Source organism: Oryzias melastigma, linkage group LG21 (genome assembly GCF_002922805.2).
Source record: "Oryzias melastigma strain HK-1 linkage group LG21, ASM292280v2, whole genome shotgun sequence".
Taxonomy (NCBI): Eukaryota; Metazoa; Chordata; class Actinopteri; order Beloniformes; family Adrianichthyidae; genus Oryzias; species Oryzias melastigma.
The window spans coordinates 2,246,941-2,263,256 of record NC_050532.1 but is presented as its reverse complement, the minus strand read 5'-3'; the positions used below and the strand labels follow the sequence as shown (position 1 = coordinate 2,263,256).

General features: G+C 38.8%; 1 long non-coding RNA gene across 1 annotated transcript; it reads right to left on the bottom strand.

Annotated features, from left to right (window-relative positions):
• Positions 1-8,308: 8,308 nt before the first annotated feature.
• Positions 8,309-8,714, bottom strand: LOC118597934. The gene is made up of 2 exons (XR_004946963.1): positions 8,485-8,714; positions 8,309-8,412 (listed from the first exon to the last, which is right to left on the bottom strand). It is a non-coding gene; the product is annotated as an uncharacterized LOC118597934 (long non-coding RNA).
• Positions 8,715-16,316: the final 7,602 nt, after the last annotated feature.

Genomic DNA, 16,316 nt, shown 5'->3' with positions numbered 1-16,316 from the left:
TTCTCAGAGACATCATAAAACCATCATCATCCCCCACCAGTTCCACCAGAACTCCCCCAACTTTCTGTTGATGGATGATAATGCTCCACCACATGGGGACATAATTAGGGACAACTGGACTTCAGGAGGTGGGAGTGTCTCATAACCTACTAGGCACAGAAAGTCTATTAGGCATCTAATATCCATCAACTGTAGATGTCTACAAGATATCTCTAACAACTCTATGTTGTTACTCTGCTAGATGTCTACCAACGGTGTTCTGAAAGATGTCTGCATAACCCTCGTGCTTTCGTGGGGTCCAGATGACCCCACCCTTACATTGACATGTTATCCCTCCCCTGACAAAGGTGGACAGGATTTTGTATCTGTTAGTGGAAACCAGTCAAGATCAAAAATCAATGAACAGTACTTTTGTATAACAACTAGAAGGTAAAACATAAATATTGCAATTTTACATACATATACATATTTATCTACAAACCTGCAGAATCCCAATAAATCGAGGGAGAACATGCAAACTTCACATAGAAAGGTCCCAGCTTGGGTTTGAACTAGATTCTTCTTGCTTTTAAGCAAAAGAGATAACCACTATACAACCTTTTCATTCACAACCTTTAGCAGAATAGAGCTGTTTGAGATGTCCAAGACATCTATTCTAGATGTCCACTAGATAAAATAGAGATCATGTGTCCAGTGAGAAGAAACTACCCAAATGGTTTGTTTACAACATACAAGGCATGATGGTACTGCAACACAATCAGCAGTGGGGAAGGCGTCTGCTAGAGATCTAAACCGCAATATGCAATAGAAATCTATGAATTGATGTCTGTCAGATACATAATATATATCTGTAGCTGTGAAATTTCAAGTAATTTAGATGTCTAATAGATGTGTCTGTGCCTAGTGGGATGGTATGGCCAGCATTGACCTCTGACCTGAACTCCTAGAGCACGTCTGTAACCAGCTGAAACAGAGACTGATGATCGTACCCCTAAATGACCAGCAGAACTGCATGTAGTGATAGAGTGGAACACTTCAGAACAACATCATGAGAAGAGGGTGAGACATCACTATCAAGCTGTCATCGCTGCAAATGGTGGAAATACCTGCTGTTGACATGGTCAATGTTGGTTATTTGGAGCTATCTTTAATACAGTATTGTCTTAATTTTTGTGGACGATTTATAATAAAACCAATGAAAATTGTGTTCACTTTCATTCATCATTAGTAATATCAAAGGGAACTTTTACGTATTTCCTTAAAATTCAGACCAAATAGGGAAAGAACATGTAAATAAAATATCTCTCACTTAGTTTCGTCAGTGTAAATTGTATTGAGTTGTAAACAGTGATAAAGTTACTTTCTTACATTTCTCTTGGTTACATCTGATTGACTCATATCATTTTTACATGAATAAACAGCAGACATTGTGCTTTTATTGTGACCCACAAGTAAATACGATGTAGTTTTTTTTTTTTTTTTTATTGAATGAAGCTGTTTCTTAAGTCGAACACATGGAAAAGTTTTTGTGAAGTCAGATATAACAGATGAGAAGGAACATTTGAAAATATTGTTGTCAGGTTCAGTTTGGAAGTGGAGGTCGTCCACAGCAGGTGTTCATTACAGGCTGGCTTGGAAACAGAAAAAACTGAGCCAGTTAGATAGAAAAAGAGGGAAAAAAAGGGAAGACAATCAGTAAAAGAAAAAAAATGAAGAAAATAATTTTGGTGGTAGAAGTTAGTTTTATTCTTGAACAAGAATTGATGCAAGTGATGCTAGGATCAATCCTCTTGCACTATTGATGATCTGTCAGATTGCTGGCTCATGGACAGGCCAGACCTGGCTACCCATCATGCATGTTTCCCAAAAACGAGCGGCTGCCTCCCAAATGAAATGGTCACCTAGTTCCCTAATTACCACACACTTAGAGATCCACATTATGCTGCTCAGTAATGAACAGCTTCTGAGTCATCACAATCGTTTAAATTGATCTATGTCTTCCTTTTAAGCAGCACGGTTAAGCATTAAACACGAATGAGTGTAAGCTCTGGAATTTCCATTGTGTTCTTGACGTTCTGGTCTGTTGTAATCTTCTATCAACCATTCCTAATGTTTGTTATCAACAGAGCTTAAGGCCAAAGTCAACTTCTTTTGTGTGCAGAGGTCCTCAAGTACACCCGTCTTGATTGTGTCATTTCAGTTCACGCATAGAAAACATTCCTCAAATGAAAAGCTGAGAAAAAAAAAATCAAGTTTCCAATCATTTTCAAAGGCATGTATGAGTAAATTACAGCTTGAGGTCAGGATTTTGTCCTTGAGGTTAAAACTGGATGCTCCGCGTGCTCTTGCATGAATGTGGTCACACCGGAGGGTTGAATGTTTGTAGTACAGAGAGAGAAGCCTGCTGTGTTCAGTCAGCAGCCATCCTCCTTGACCCATTTGGAGCTTTAGCATACCAAAATGTTGCAGTATTTGACACGTGAGGCGTTTCCACACAGAACACTGAGCAGACACACCAGCAGGCGGGAAAATCTTTCTTTTGTCTCAAATATTAACAATCAGAGATGTCATGACTGAAAACATATAGAATTGTTCTCATATATGGGTAAACTATTATTTTTTAGTTTATTTGACAGGAACATTGCACTTTATAAAGCATTTCTGCAAATGCAACAGAGTTAGCAAAAAGGCTATTTTTCATCTGAAGTCCCTGGACAGGTGGCTGATTTATTTCCCTAAAAACTGTGTGAAAGTACCAAAAAAAAAAAAATACAACATTAACATCAATGAGAAATGAGTCAAGAAAAAAAATGTAAAAGGATAAAAATGTAAATATATATAAGCAAGAGGATCAATATTAATGGGTAATAACTTAATGTACATATAACAGAACAATAGTAATTGATTAACATCGTAAGTGGGAATAATACAATGTAAATCTAAAAACAGCAGAGATAAAAAACAACCACAACCCAAAGGAAAAAAAATAAATATCACCATCTTCTTACCCCCCTGTATCCCTTTCAAGGTCACGATGTTACTGGAGCCTGTCCTGGCTATAGTTGGGTGAAGGTGATTACACCCTGGACAGGTCACCAGTCTATTAAAAACCACACAACCATTCTGGGACACTTTAGAGCACGTGTGTCAAAGTCAAGGCCCAGGGGCCGGATCCGGCCCGTTGATTTACTTTATTGCTATTAATGGCCCGATGTTATCTTGCACTTATTTCATGTTGAAAGTTATTGAAGGTTTCAGTTGATTTACTCTGGAATAAAATTCATGCCTGTTTTTGTTTATAGTACTGTTAAAAATGTACGTTTTTAAAGTTTTAAAAATTTTGTTCAAGCTTGTTCAATAAATGTTTATCCTGTTCGGCCTGTGACCTGAAGTGTTCTGTATTTTCACCCCCTGTGCGATTGAGTTTGACACCCCTGCTTTAGAGTAACCAATTAACCTATGAAACATGTTTTTGAACCAGGATCTTCCTGCTGTGTAGTTAAAGTACTAACCACTGTGCCACCATGCAGCCTGCTACATAAATACATTAAATTCAAAATACAAAATTAACCCTTGACTTAAACATTCATGATGGAATGGCTACATTGAAGAAGGTCATAGCCAGGGGTGAAAGTAAGACGGAGCAGTCCAGTGCGGCTTTCCGGTAAAAGAATTGAGTTAGAATGCTGCTCCGGCTGTAGAAGTCAGCTGTGCGGCCTGCTTTTGCGGCATAATACATCGCAGAAACCGCAGTCGCTCTTATGGAAGAAAAAAATCAAAATTGACATTCAAGCTGGGAGCAGACAGCAATTTATTTCTGATTGTATTTAGTGACGCATCGGACTGTTGATTAAATGCTCTGGATCTCTCTCTCCCGGTCTGAGCTCTCTTGCTTCCATAGCAACACATCTTCATTTCCGGGTCGTCGTATGTTGACGTTTGGAATTCCTCCACGTCACTTTTTGATGTTCAAGGTGTCCCCAACTCATCATTTTTTGGCGTGCTGGCTGTTCCCATTAAGTCCACAATCTCCAGGTCACCAGGCCGGAACCGGTCCAGTGCCAGGATGCAGAGCACACCCGTACCCTAACCCGGTTCTGCGTCTGGTACCGGTTAGCATCCGGTGCTGCGTCTGGAGCGGTGCCCTGATGACCCCCCCGAAACCATGTCTCTATAGTACTGGCATAACAAAAAATCTACTCTCACCCCTGGTCATATCCTAATTGACACATTGTTACATGAGATTTGGCATACGAGAATCACACATTTTTCAAAAATATTTTCCATTCATATTTTTTTTCTTATAATCGAATACGCATAAAATCTTTGTTTTATGACCAACTCCAATGAAAATGATGTTTTTGGCTATTTTAACAAGTTCTTGTGGCATTTTTCTGATGATGGACATATCTTTTCTTTAAATTAATCTTAAAATTGCATTTCTTCATTCAAATAATTTTGGATTAGGAGCAGTTGAAAATTATCGTGTGAAAAAGCTTGTAGCCTATTCTTGATGTAAAAGATTCACTCGGCGGGGCTGAAGCTCTCTGTTCCACTCCATTCTGATGCATCCACCTGTAGATGACTAGATCCATGAACGTCTCTGTTTTCCTCTTCAGAGATGCTCAAAAATGTACAGCTGGATTGCTCCAATATTGCTCGCCATTTTTGTGGCACCTGTATTTTTAGGTTGGGGGTGTGAGGGGCTGGTATCAGTGTAAACAGATGGATGATGGGAAGAGGAGGAGGCTTACTCTGTGCCAACAACTCAGACGTAAATTTCTATAAACTGCTGCTACTCTGCAGAAACTATATCCTAGAAAACAACAAAAGTTTTATGATTTTGGCTGAAAACGACATGATTATCATTAAATGACCACTGGGAACGCTTTAATAACACATCAAAAGATGATTGGTGTGCGACTTTAAGTTAAAATCTTCCCAAACAAAACTTTGATCCACTTCAGCTTAGCCAAGACGACACACTGACTGTTTGCGGACAAGGTGCATGTGTGGAAACTGATGTCCTCTTTGCTCCACTTCTCCAAAGCCCCATAAACTCTGTATGCAGTAGTCAGTCATTTATGACCTCTTCCTGCTGCATCTCTCGTTGTGGATGGACCAACAACCCCTGTTGCCATGGTTACAGATTGTTTTACAGGATGAAGTTGGCGTTGCACAAAGAATGAGTTCCATGTGTGGACGGCCGGAGTACGAGACAAGTCATTAGTGTGGGTATAAACAGGTCCGAACCGTGTGGTCTGTGCTTATGCTCACACTAATGGAGAGTGAAAGCTCCGGAGGAAAACGAGAGCCAATTCACAGCAAATGGATGGATACAAGAATTCCATCTGATTCTGCAACACAAGTTTCAATTTAATCTTTAAAAAAAGAAACTAGTCTGTCAAGGCTCAACAGCTGCAGCTTTGAAGAGGTCAACACCTATGCAAACTAGTTTCAGTGGCAAAGTATTTCAGAAATTCTGCTGCTTCATGTTCTGCCCGCTAAGGACAAACTTTCTCATAATTATCCCATTTTTACTGAGAATTAAAACATTAAAACATACCTGATGATGCTGTTGACCTGACCTAGCATGAATAATAAAAGTGTTTCAGTTTTTTAATAGTGTTAAACACTGATGTCCTGCTGTATTTTAAATTAAGATTAATTTACATCGTGTTTAGACTTGTTACCTTGCAAATAAAAAAATGATTTAGTGAGAATTTTACTTAAAATACTTGATATTAACATTTCACCCTTTAGATGTTTTATTTGTTTCTTAAGGACCCGCTCCAATGAAAATCCAGTTTTTAATGTTTTTGACATATTCTTATGGCTTTTTTCAGGACATATGTGAAGGACATTAAGCTTAAAATTGCATTTCTTAGTATTTCTTTACTCAAATTGTTGTTCGAATCACTAGCAGATGAAAAAATGCAGTTTGAAAAAGAGCACATTTGTTACATAGAAAATGGGCTGGACAGCTCTCAGCAGTGGGGAGGGTAAGGGGGGCGGGGTTGCCCCACAGAGGCGAATATCTTTTGTGTCATTATATTTTTTATTAAAAAACGATAATTTACAACAGCTTTACAGTATTCATTATAAACGTTTTTCAAGACATTCATTTTCAGGCACTATTTTTGTTGTTCTTAAGTTAGAAAAAGAGAACAAGTCAAGTTGAAGCAAGAACATCGTCAAAAAGTAAAAAGAAAAAGGAAAAACCCACGCACAAAGAAAAAACTAAACAAGGGTATAAATGCTTATTGTAGAATTTTGAACACTTGAAAACTGAGTAAAACAATGAAACATTTCATTCAGTCATTAAGTAGATACAACAGAGCTCAATCAAAACCTGATCTGTAAGGGATATGTAATAAATTCAGAGCAAATTGGATAACATTTTTCCTTTTGAATTTTGAGCATCTACGTATGTCAGTTTTTCCATTTAAAAAATGTCCTAAATTGTGTCTAACCGGAGCTGAATTTCTAATAAACTCCTGCTGCTCTGCAGAAACTATCTCCTAAAAACAACAGAGATTTGTTTATTTTGGGTAAAAATGCTTAATCATAATTTAAGGATGAAAAGATGACCGGAGTGGGTTTTTAAATGAAGCATAACGGCTACTGAACTCCAGAAATCCATTTTAGAGTCACCTGAGCGAATGGCTTCAAGTTCTACAGTACAAGGAAGCAAAAACAGCCAACTTGAACCATGACCTCCACAAAATGAAGATACGATCTGTCCTGCAAGATCACATGCGAGATATTTGCATTTGTAGGTCAGTTAGTAAAGCCCAGATGTGGAATCTGAAGAAACAGATACAAATACTTCTCTGTGCTCTTGGTTCCCTCCACGGGGTTCAAGCTCAGACCGGTGTTAATTTAGTGGACCACATCTTGTTTTTACTGTACAACAACAAACTGCAGCATGTGGACATAAAAGATGTCTAGTTCTTTAAGAATCCCGGTGTTTATCTTTTAATTATACAGATATTCATCCCTTTGAGCTGTGGATGCAAGTCCCTGCATGTTTGACAGTGTGCATGCACGTGAGCGTTGATGTTTGTTCTGATGTCATGCTTTAAAAACAATGTGCTGCTTCTCTGCTTTAGAACAAAACTTGCGTCCCATAAAACTACCAACCAACTGCATGCTGTTTGGCAATGTTCCTCATGTTTGTAATAGAGACAATACCAGGGTGATACAGAGCTTTAGTTACACTGTAAAACAAATACAAAACAAGCAATGACTTTGGGATATGTTCTGTAAAAAATGTAAAGTTTAGGTATAACAAAATGCTTTTTTCAAGGCAATATATCAAGACAGTCTTTGGGATGTCCAGAAGTTATTATCATGATGGCTGAGCTAGATGTAGCAGACCCAGAAGCTGGAACCCGGAAGGATGACGGAGTTCAGAATGATGGATGAAAGTTTTTATTGTCCAGTGTTTTTCTGACTTGGAGTCAAAGCAGAGTTTTCCTTGGCAGTAGGATATGACAGATAGTGGAGGAGCATATCTCTGGAAGGTGAGTATGAGCACAGACCCAGTATGGAGGTAAGAAGCGTGAGTAGACCAGGGTAAAGCAGTGTAGCATGGGCAGGTGGCGAGACTGGAGGTGGAATCCTCATGTGGTACCGAGCAGCGGTGTGTATGATTGGACCCAGGTAGGTAGCGTAACGGAAATGATGATGACAATCCTAGAATAGGAGCAGGCAGTGAGTGGCAGGGCAAAACAAGGCACAAAAATTAGTGACTGTGTGGCAAAGTGGATTTTGGGTAAAACCCAAACGAAAACAACGCCACCCCGGAATGCAGGGTCCGGGGAACCCAAAGGGAAGTCCTGATAAAGGACACGTAGATTCCTTCCCAAGCAGCCAAGACGTGGTTCCAGTTCAATAAATAGTTTTATTAAAAGAAATTAAAACCAATTAAAACCAATTAAAACAATCCAAGCTAAAAAAATAAAAACCCTACTGGGGGAAGGCTTTCCGGCCAAGCACTTCCCTGAAAAGAGAATAAAACCAGTAAGTAGGGCAACCATACACACGTTCCCACTCACACCTGAACAAAGTTTAATAAAAGTTATAAAAATAAAAAGGCAACCGTCCATAAAGTCCAGGGGTGCGCCGGAGGCCTGAAGCCGCTGAAGGGGAGGGCGCGCCGGAGGCCTGAAGCCGCTGACGGGGAGGGCGCGCCAGAGGCCTGAAGCCGCTGACGGGGAGGGCGAGCCGGAGGCCTGAAGCCGCTGACGGGGAGGGCGAGCCGGAGGCCTGAAGCCGCTGACGGGGAGGGCGTGTCCAGGCAGGGCTTCAGTTTGGCCGCACCGCACAGGAGCAGAAACCAACAAGAAGATAAAAAAAACAGGCAAAGTAGACAAACCAGGCAAAGCAGCAGGGGCTCACGGTCTGACCCTGTGGAGGACAGGCAGGGGATCAGAGCAGCACATTAACTTTAAAACACAGGGTGAAGGGCCATACACATACCGTCTATCCTGCCAAATCACATGCTCTCTGGGTGCGGTGGAGAGGGGACCCTGGTGCCACAGGTCCATCACCAGGTTTCAGGTGCCCCACTGACTGGGCCTGGAACCTGTAGCACATTGCGGCGTCCCCTCGTCAGAGTGCAGTGTGCAAGCACAAAGCAACTCTGCCCTTTTATTGGCTCCACCACACCCCTTTGGCAATCCCCTGGATTGCCAACACCTCTGTAGCAGGTGCAGCTAATTTCATCCTGCTACAACTGCGTAGAGTATGAGGCCAAAGCACTCTACCGGTGAAGGTAACGAGCTGGTAATGAATGCTGGAGAGGGCACATCTTGATAGAGGCCTGAAGTGATGGATGATTGTAGCCAGGTGGGTCCAATAGTTACAAAGGTCCTTAACTTTAGTACAGTTTGCAGGTCATTCCAGTCTTAAGCTGCTGCATGTTGGCCTGATTTTATTTTAATTTTAATATTCACCCAGTGTGTTTACCTTCATGTGTTCAGAAAGGGCCATTCTGCCCTGGCATATAGTCCACAGTGATGAGTGGGACAACTACAACCAAATACAAACCTCAATGCACAGTGATAGACAGTACCGAGTGGTTGAAGACAGTTGGATGATGCATTCCTGTACAGCACAGCTCTACAATCAGTCCCAGACAAAAATGTCACTCAGTAAGAAGCTGGATTTGTTTATAAGATAAAACCTTCTTAAGAATCTGAGTGATATCCTGTGATTCACATTTGTGTAAAAATATCATCACTTTTATTTATTTTATTTCTGTTTAAAACCATTTTTAGTGATCTGAGATGAGAATGGGCAACCTTAAAAGAAGACTGTAAAAACTTAAAAAACTGTGCTATTGACTGAGAGCAACAGTAAATGACAGTGTCATCGGCATAAAGATGATACGATGCATTTGGTGATTTTTACACAAGTTGTTCATGTAAATATAGAAAAAAATGGGAACTACAACTGAACCCTGTGGTAGTGGCTCAGGCGGTAGAGCGGGTTGGCCAATGATTGAAGGATAGGCGGTTTGATTCCGGCTCCCGCCAGCCAAGTGTCGTTGTGTCCTTGGGCAAGACACTTAACCCTACTTGCCTCCAGTGTGGCTCCACTGGTGTGTGAATGCGTATGAATGTTCCGGTGATGGTCAGAGGGGCCGTAGGCGGGTACTGGCAGCCACGCCTCTGTCAGCCTGCCCCAGGGCAGCTGTGGCTACAATAGTAGCTTACCATCACCAAGTATAAATGAGGTGTGAATGAATAATGGATACACAATGTAAGCGCTTTGAGTGTCTGGAAAAGCGCCGATAAATCTAATCCATTATTATTATTATTATTAATATTTTTTAAACAACATTTTTCAACTGCTCTTGATTCACAAATCTTGAATAAAGAAATACTCAGAAATGCTCATTTGAGCTTAATTTACTTTAAAAATGCTTCTTTCATTGGATTGGGACTTCAAAAAGGAAGTAATCACAAATATAAAGAAAAGTAGGAATAGTAGTTTAATTTTTATGTAACCAATTTTAAATGAAATTTTTTTTTTTAATCTTCTTATTTTAGCAATTCATTTATTTTTGTTAAATGTAAAGATAATTCTTCCAATTGTTCAGTATGAATTATATGACTTAGTTTGAGCAGCTTCACTTAAAAAGAAAGAATTAGTCATCATAGACTGACGCTTCACTTTGATCCTTCATGACTCCCGTGTGCAGCTTGATCACATGCTGCTCAGACTGAAGAGAGGACAATAACAGATAGAATATGACGACTCAGGAAGCCTTTCCAACACTCATTTCCTCAAGCAACCCCAGATTACAGGGCAATGAGTGCATTTATGGCAAAAAGCCACTTGGAGCACCACATCAGCCTCTGCACCTCTGAGGCGTCCGTGCAGGTGTTTGGTAGTCCCTTTCATGGTTTATGCGACTGTGACTGACAGGAGGGCTGTCCTGCTCTCAGCTAAAGGTGTAATTATCCTTGCCGGTTTGGCGACCCGAGCTATTGTTGTTTGTCTGCCGCGACACGGAGACAGACAGAAGCGAAAACAGTGGCTGACTGTCTGCTAAAGTTCAGAGAAAAAACAGAAGAGGACAAACAAAAACCAAATGATTTGTGAGGTGACTGCCAACGCATGGAGAGTCCAAGCACTGTTTGTCTCCATACTACAAATACACACAGTGTAGGGATTTAAAAGAAACAGCTTCCAGATGAAGTCAAATTATGAGTTAGAGATCTAACTAGTTAACTTGGATTTCTTAACATAAAGAGAACAAAACTAAATTGACTCTCATGAAGATCTCACATTGCCTTCATCCAGACAATGAATAATGTTTTAGAGATGTTCACACATTTCTACAGGGACATTTTGTCGAAGGAAATATTTATTTTTATTAAAGGTGGGGCTATGTGTTCTCATTCAAGAGATTATATTTATTTTCTTCTGTTAGACCAGAGTAAAAAACTAAAGTTTGGTTTTTGTCCCATAGTCACAGCTTTTTATGGGTAGTACTGGGCGATGTGGAAAAAATAGTATGCCACAATATAAATTATTTTATATCACAATACCGATATATATCCCAATATGCCGCAATAAAATATATTTTCAGTTATTCAATGAAAAAAAAATGGACATCCCAATTTGGGTGCATGTTACTAGGACATAATAAAATAAGTTTTCTTGCTTTGGAGCTGTCTTATTTCTTTTCTTTTACTATTTTTTTAATCAGTTTTCACAACTACACAATCTTTTATTTCACAAATGATGAAACATGGTTTTGTAAAGCTATTTAAAGCAACAGATGAGTAATAATTGTAGTCAGAAGCATATGAGGTTTGAAAGCAGTTTTGGAGTGACTCAGCAGTTTCCAGGAAATCAATGGTTGAGGTAGATTCCTGCCAGCAATTCCAGATGCAAGGATTCTGCCTCACTTCCCAAGAAAAGTAGGTAAATAGGCGCTTGATTAGCGATCAGGTTGAGTGGAAAGATTTTAGCATGTTTCCTGAATCCACCGTTGAAGGTAATTAGCCATAAACCTGTTCACTCTTGTTGTTTTGAATTGCAGACTTGCAGTACAACTAGTAGTAAATAATAAAAGCTGTTCCAGGAGGAGCTTCATGGTGTTCGTTTTTATTGCTGAACATTTGCCAATTTTTTTTAAATAATCACAATTTTAACATGAATACATTTAAAGTAAAATTTACAAATAATTAAACTTAAACATCTAAAGATACAATGTTCTCTAATTCAATTCAGTTAGTGAAATATAATAACTTTCAATATTTTACATTCAGCGTGCCTTAAAAGGAATAATTTCATGACAAAACTATAAATTTTCTCTAGCCTTTTAGAGGAAAAAAGATAAAAATAAAACATTTGTATAAACTGAGGATTAACAACGTATGACAACATGATATCAGACATGCAGCTTCCCAGTGAAAGCCCGGTGGCTTTTTATTGTGCCAAAGATTTTCGGTTCCTAGTTCCACCCGAGCATCTGCTCCTCCATCTGAATCATGAAGTGGGTGAGCTCCTGTGAATGCCGCAGACCTGGTGTTGGAATGTATCCCAGCTGAATCACGTTCTCTGACAGATGTCATGTCTTGACCAAACAGAAATCTGTCAGCAGCGCGATTCATCATCAGGCAGCAGGCAACGGAGGGCGGGAAGCAGACATGATCCACAGGGTGATGTCATTTTTTTTCTCTGCTTTTCAAAGTGCAAAGAATGTTTCCTGCTGCTCCATATAGGAATTAAAATGTTTTGGGTTGCTGGGTTCAAGAATTCCTTCAGGACACTGCATCTTTTTAGTGGTGCACATATTAGTGAATGACAGCTGCTCAAAAAAAAAATAATTATTTTTAAACCTAATACATTTTAAAAAAGTTACTTAGATTAAAAAATCAAAAAGGCTTCCATGCTCCTCTTGTTTTAAAGTCTATTGGGAGTTAGTTCTTTTTTAAAAATCTGAAAATATAAATTAATCAACACAAAAAAAGTTTTTTGCCAGATTTTGGTACTCACATTTATTTGCGAACAAAATATCAAGTAAGCCATAATGGATCATTTAAAATATATATATATTTTTCTCTTAACTTGTGACACCAAACTTGATTTCCAGTGGAATTGTTGATCAAATTGTAAATCTATTTGTTTTTGGCTTTTCTAAAAAAAAAAGCTCTAAATAGTATAAATGCTATAATAAATTGTGTGAATAAAAAATATGATTTTTAAAAAACTTTCAATCACATTTTGCAAATTTTGAAGATTTTAGTGGGGAAGAAATACAGTATTTATGGAGGGGCATAAGAGACTTAAAAGTTGAAAAAAAAATGAAGTAAAAAAATGTTTTTCTTTAAAAAAAAAAAAATTCTTGTTACTATTTGATGTGCACTAGATACTATCTGGTGCGCACCAGATATTAGACAGAACTTTTTTTTTTTAATGCTTTCATTTTTTTTTTCTTCAATGTCCCTTTAGGGGCTCCATAAGTTTTTCCTTTTCTTAAAAAAATGCATAACCATCATTTAAACCAATTATTCTGTATTTTTTGCCATGTGAGATCAAATCCGAAGGTTTCTTCTGTCATGTATTGTTAATCTCTTAAAGTAATTTGTGCAAAACGTACCATTTATTTCACCTAACACCAAAGCTGTAAGAGTTTTAGTGAGCCTGCTTGCACCAACAGTGCACATTTCATGTTATGTAAGTTTAATATTTTTAGATGTTTGCAAATTTTGATAAAAGAAAAACATCTCACATTTTTCCCTGCAGTGACAAGAAGCAGCAGACTGGAGATAATTGTGCAGTGATCTGTTTGATTCTGTGTATTTGGATTGTAAAAAAACAGGAAAACAAGTCAGAAAAATGAGTGCAGCGCTTAACGTCTTCGTGAGAAATGTCTTCAGATTTGTCGGAATAAACAAAATTGGATGCTAAAATGCTAGAGGGACTGGTTGATAGTGGTAGAAATTCTGAGAAGCCTATTTAAAAAAAATCTGAAAAACACTGTAGAACTTAAAACCACAAAGCATCAAAAGAAGTAAATGTTTTTCTTTGAACTTCCTATGAAAATAATGTATCCCCAGATTATTTGGATTCAGACCTGGAGGTGAAGAGAACTTTCACTTTGCTTTTGTCTTTAGCCACTTTTTTCAGACACACAGGAACTCTGCGGCTCTCATTTGAATCTCTTGAACTCTTTGAAGCAGTCTGCTTTCCTTAAAATCAGCTCTCTGTGATGTAAAATGTTGGGTTAAAGAGACCCAGAGCCTTTTCTGTTCTAAGTCGGACAGATAACACGCTGAGCAGGAGAGCTGCTGGTGAGGGAGCTAACTAATCTCCTTCTCTTTCCAAGTCCTTCTCCTTGATGTGGACTTGGTTTCAGCAGGTGTTTGATCAGAGGCGACAAGGTCGCTCTTAAACACACCAGCTTTTCAAGTTCTAACGACCACTACTTAGTCATCCACTGGCTACATGTCTCAACCGTGCCTTTGAACCTGAAGAATGAAAGACCGAGCGTGCAAGGCAGCATTATCAGGCAGGCAGGTGACTGAGTGCGAAATGTCACGTGTTTTCAAATGTCTGTCCATGCTGAGTTATGGTGCAGAGGGAGGTAAGCATACAGCCGGAACAACTTAAAGGTAAAGTCACAGAATATAAAATTACTACAGTATTTTCTGAATTAAAGCTTAAAAATCCCAGTGTGCCTAAAACTCTGTACCACTTTATGTATATTTGTGTGTGGACTGTCCCATATACAACGGGAATAAGTGGTAATGTGAGCTACTGTTGCAGAAAAGACTAAAATAATGTATTTTTGGTATATTTTTTTTTCAATTTTTAGTGAACAAAGATTGACATTGTGACCCCTCTCTAATGCTTTTCTGCATCCAGCTGCAGACACACCACTGCAGCTCACATTACACTTCTGATAAACCAGTTAGAATCAAACACATTGATTACCGATCCACACAGGGGGACGTCATAAGGGGTGCAGCTAGCCACGTGAGAGAGCAAAAAGGACAAACTTGTATCACTCTGGGCCACTCCATGTCTGCCCTTAAGAGAGACGATAGTTTGGTCCAGCGTGCTGAAGGTAAACATATTCTCTGTATGATCTAAATATTGGAATGTGAAACATTATTAAATATTGTTCATCCTTTAACTTGTTATTTCTTCATTTTGTTGTGCTCAATCTTCTCCTCATAAAAAAGAGGGGTGCAACACTATCTATTTATAAACACAGACTGATGAGTCTTACAGTTTGTGTAAATCTTAGTCTGTGTTTAGATTTAAAAAAAAATCATAACCCTGCATTAGGTATACATTGTGTTTTCTATATACGAATGTATTAATTGAAAAGTTTGAAATGTTGTTCATCTGTTGCACTTTTTACAAAAACAATACCACAGCCTGGATCTTATGTTTGTGCTAATAAAAGTTTTTTCATTTCAAAATTAAATCAGAATTGAGGATTTTATGGTCATTCTTGTATCTGCTAAGCCATGTGTCATATTTTATTGCCCTACTCCATATGGCGTTGCTCTTTACATATCTTGGAAAATAGTAACAGTCCAGCAAAGCATAATATAACTCATTGGGTGGGCCTATTGTGATCAAGCTAATGTGGCTAAGACTTCTGATGTGGCTAATGTGTCACAAACAGGTTCTAGAGTTACTGTGAATGAAGTTAATAAAGTCTGACTGACTGATGGACTTACCTCGGACTCTTGTGTCTCCCTTAACTTTATATATGTCATAAGTTTGAATATAGACCATTCAGATGCAGAGTTTGCATATGTCCAACAGACAGGTACAAACAGACACAACTTAATACACTAAAGGCTGCATTCATTTTAAGGAGGTGAGATTGATAAAACAAAAGTCACCAAAGTCTTTGTGCTCGGTAAACACCATGAAGAAGGCATTAGCTTTTGCATTTACAGTAATGCGATTTTTGTTGCGTTAGGTGCAGAAACAGAAGCTACAATGATAATGAAAGACATTAAATATATATATTTCTATCTTTTCATTTTTTGCTGTCACATTTTGTAGTTTGTGCTCAGTCCATTCCTCTCCTCCATCTTCCTGCATTCTTCGCTCTCATACTCTGGCTCTTGGGCTCTGGGACAGCTGTTGAGAGCCCTCACCGTCACCTCTACTATCTCTGACCCCCCTTGAGAAGACAAATGTTACCAACACTGACAGATCAGCTGACAAGTGTGCGCTGCAAAGACTTGTATGCATTAACTGAAAACTCATGCCACAGAAAAAAACACCTTTTGGGTGATAAATGTCTGACCTTTTTTCACAGCCAGCAGACTGTATTTGTTCCATTGTTTGGACTCATTTTTCTATTTTTTGGTTTATCAATTTATCACATGCAATCCAGTGCATGTGCTAGTCCTTGTTTAAATGCAGACACTCTTTTTCTGTAAATCTACATATCCTACATGCAATCTTTTTTCATTTTATGCTCTTTAGTCAGGATCTTTGTAAATCAGCTTCTAGATGTTTTTTTTCCCTATTTTTTGGCCTATTTTTACTTTCTTTTGTTCCAGCAAGTGGGTGGACAAAGATTATTGGTCCTGTTAATACATATCTTTAGCAGTAGCAGGTATGTTAAGGAGATGATGGGTGGATAAAGGAAACAGAGACACGCAGGATCTGGAAGATTATAATTAGGTACTTCCCTGAGAATGAGGAGATGAAAAGAAGCTGGTGGATCTTTGTGTTTGCATGTTCAGGCACACTTAAACATCAGAGCTGCTGTCAAGCGTGATGGTGGAAGGATGATGATTTGGGCTGCAGAAACAGTA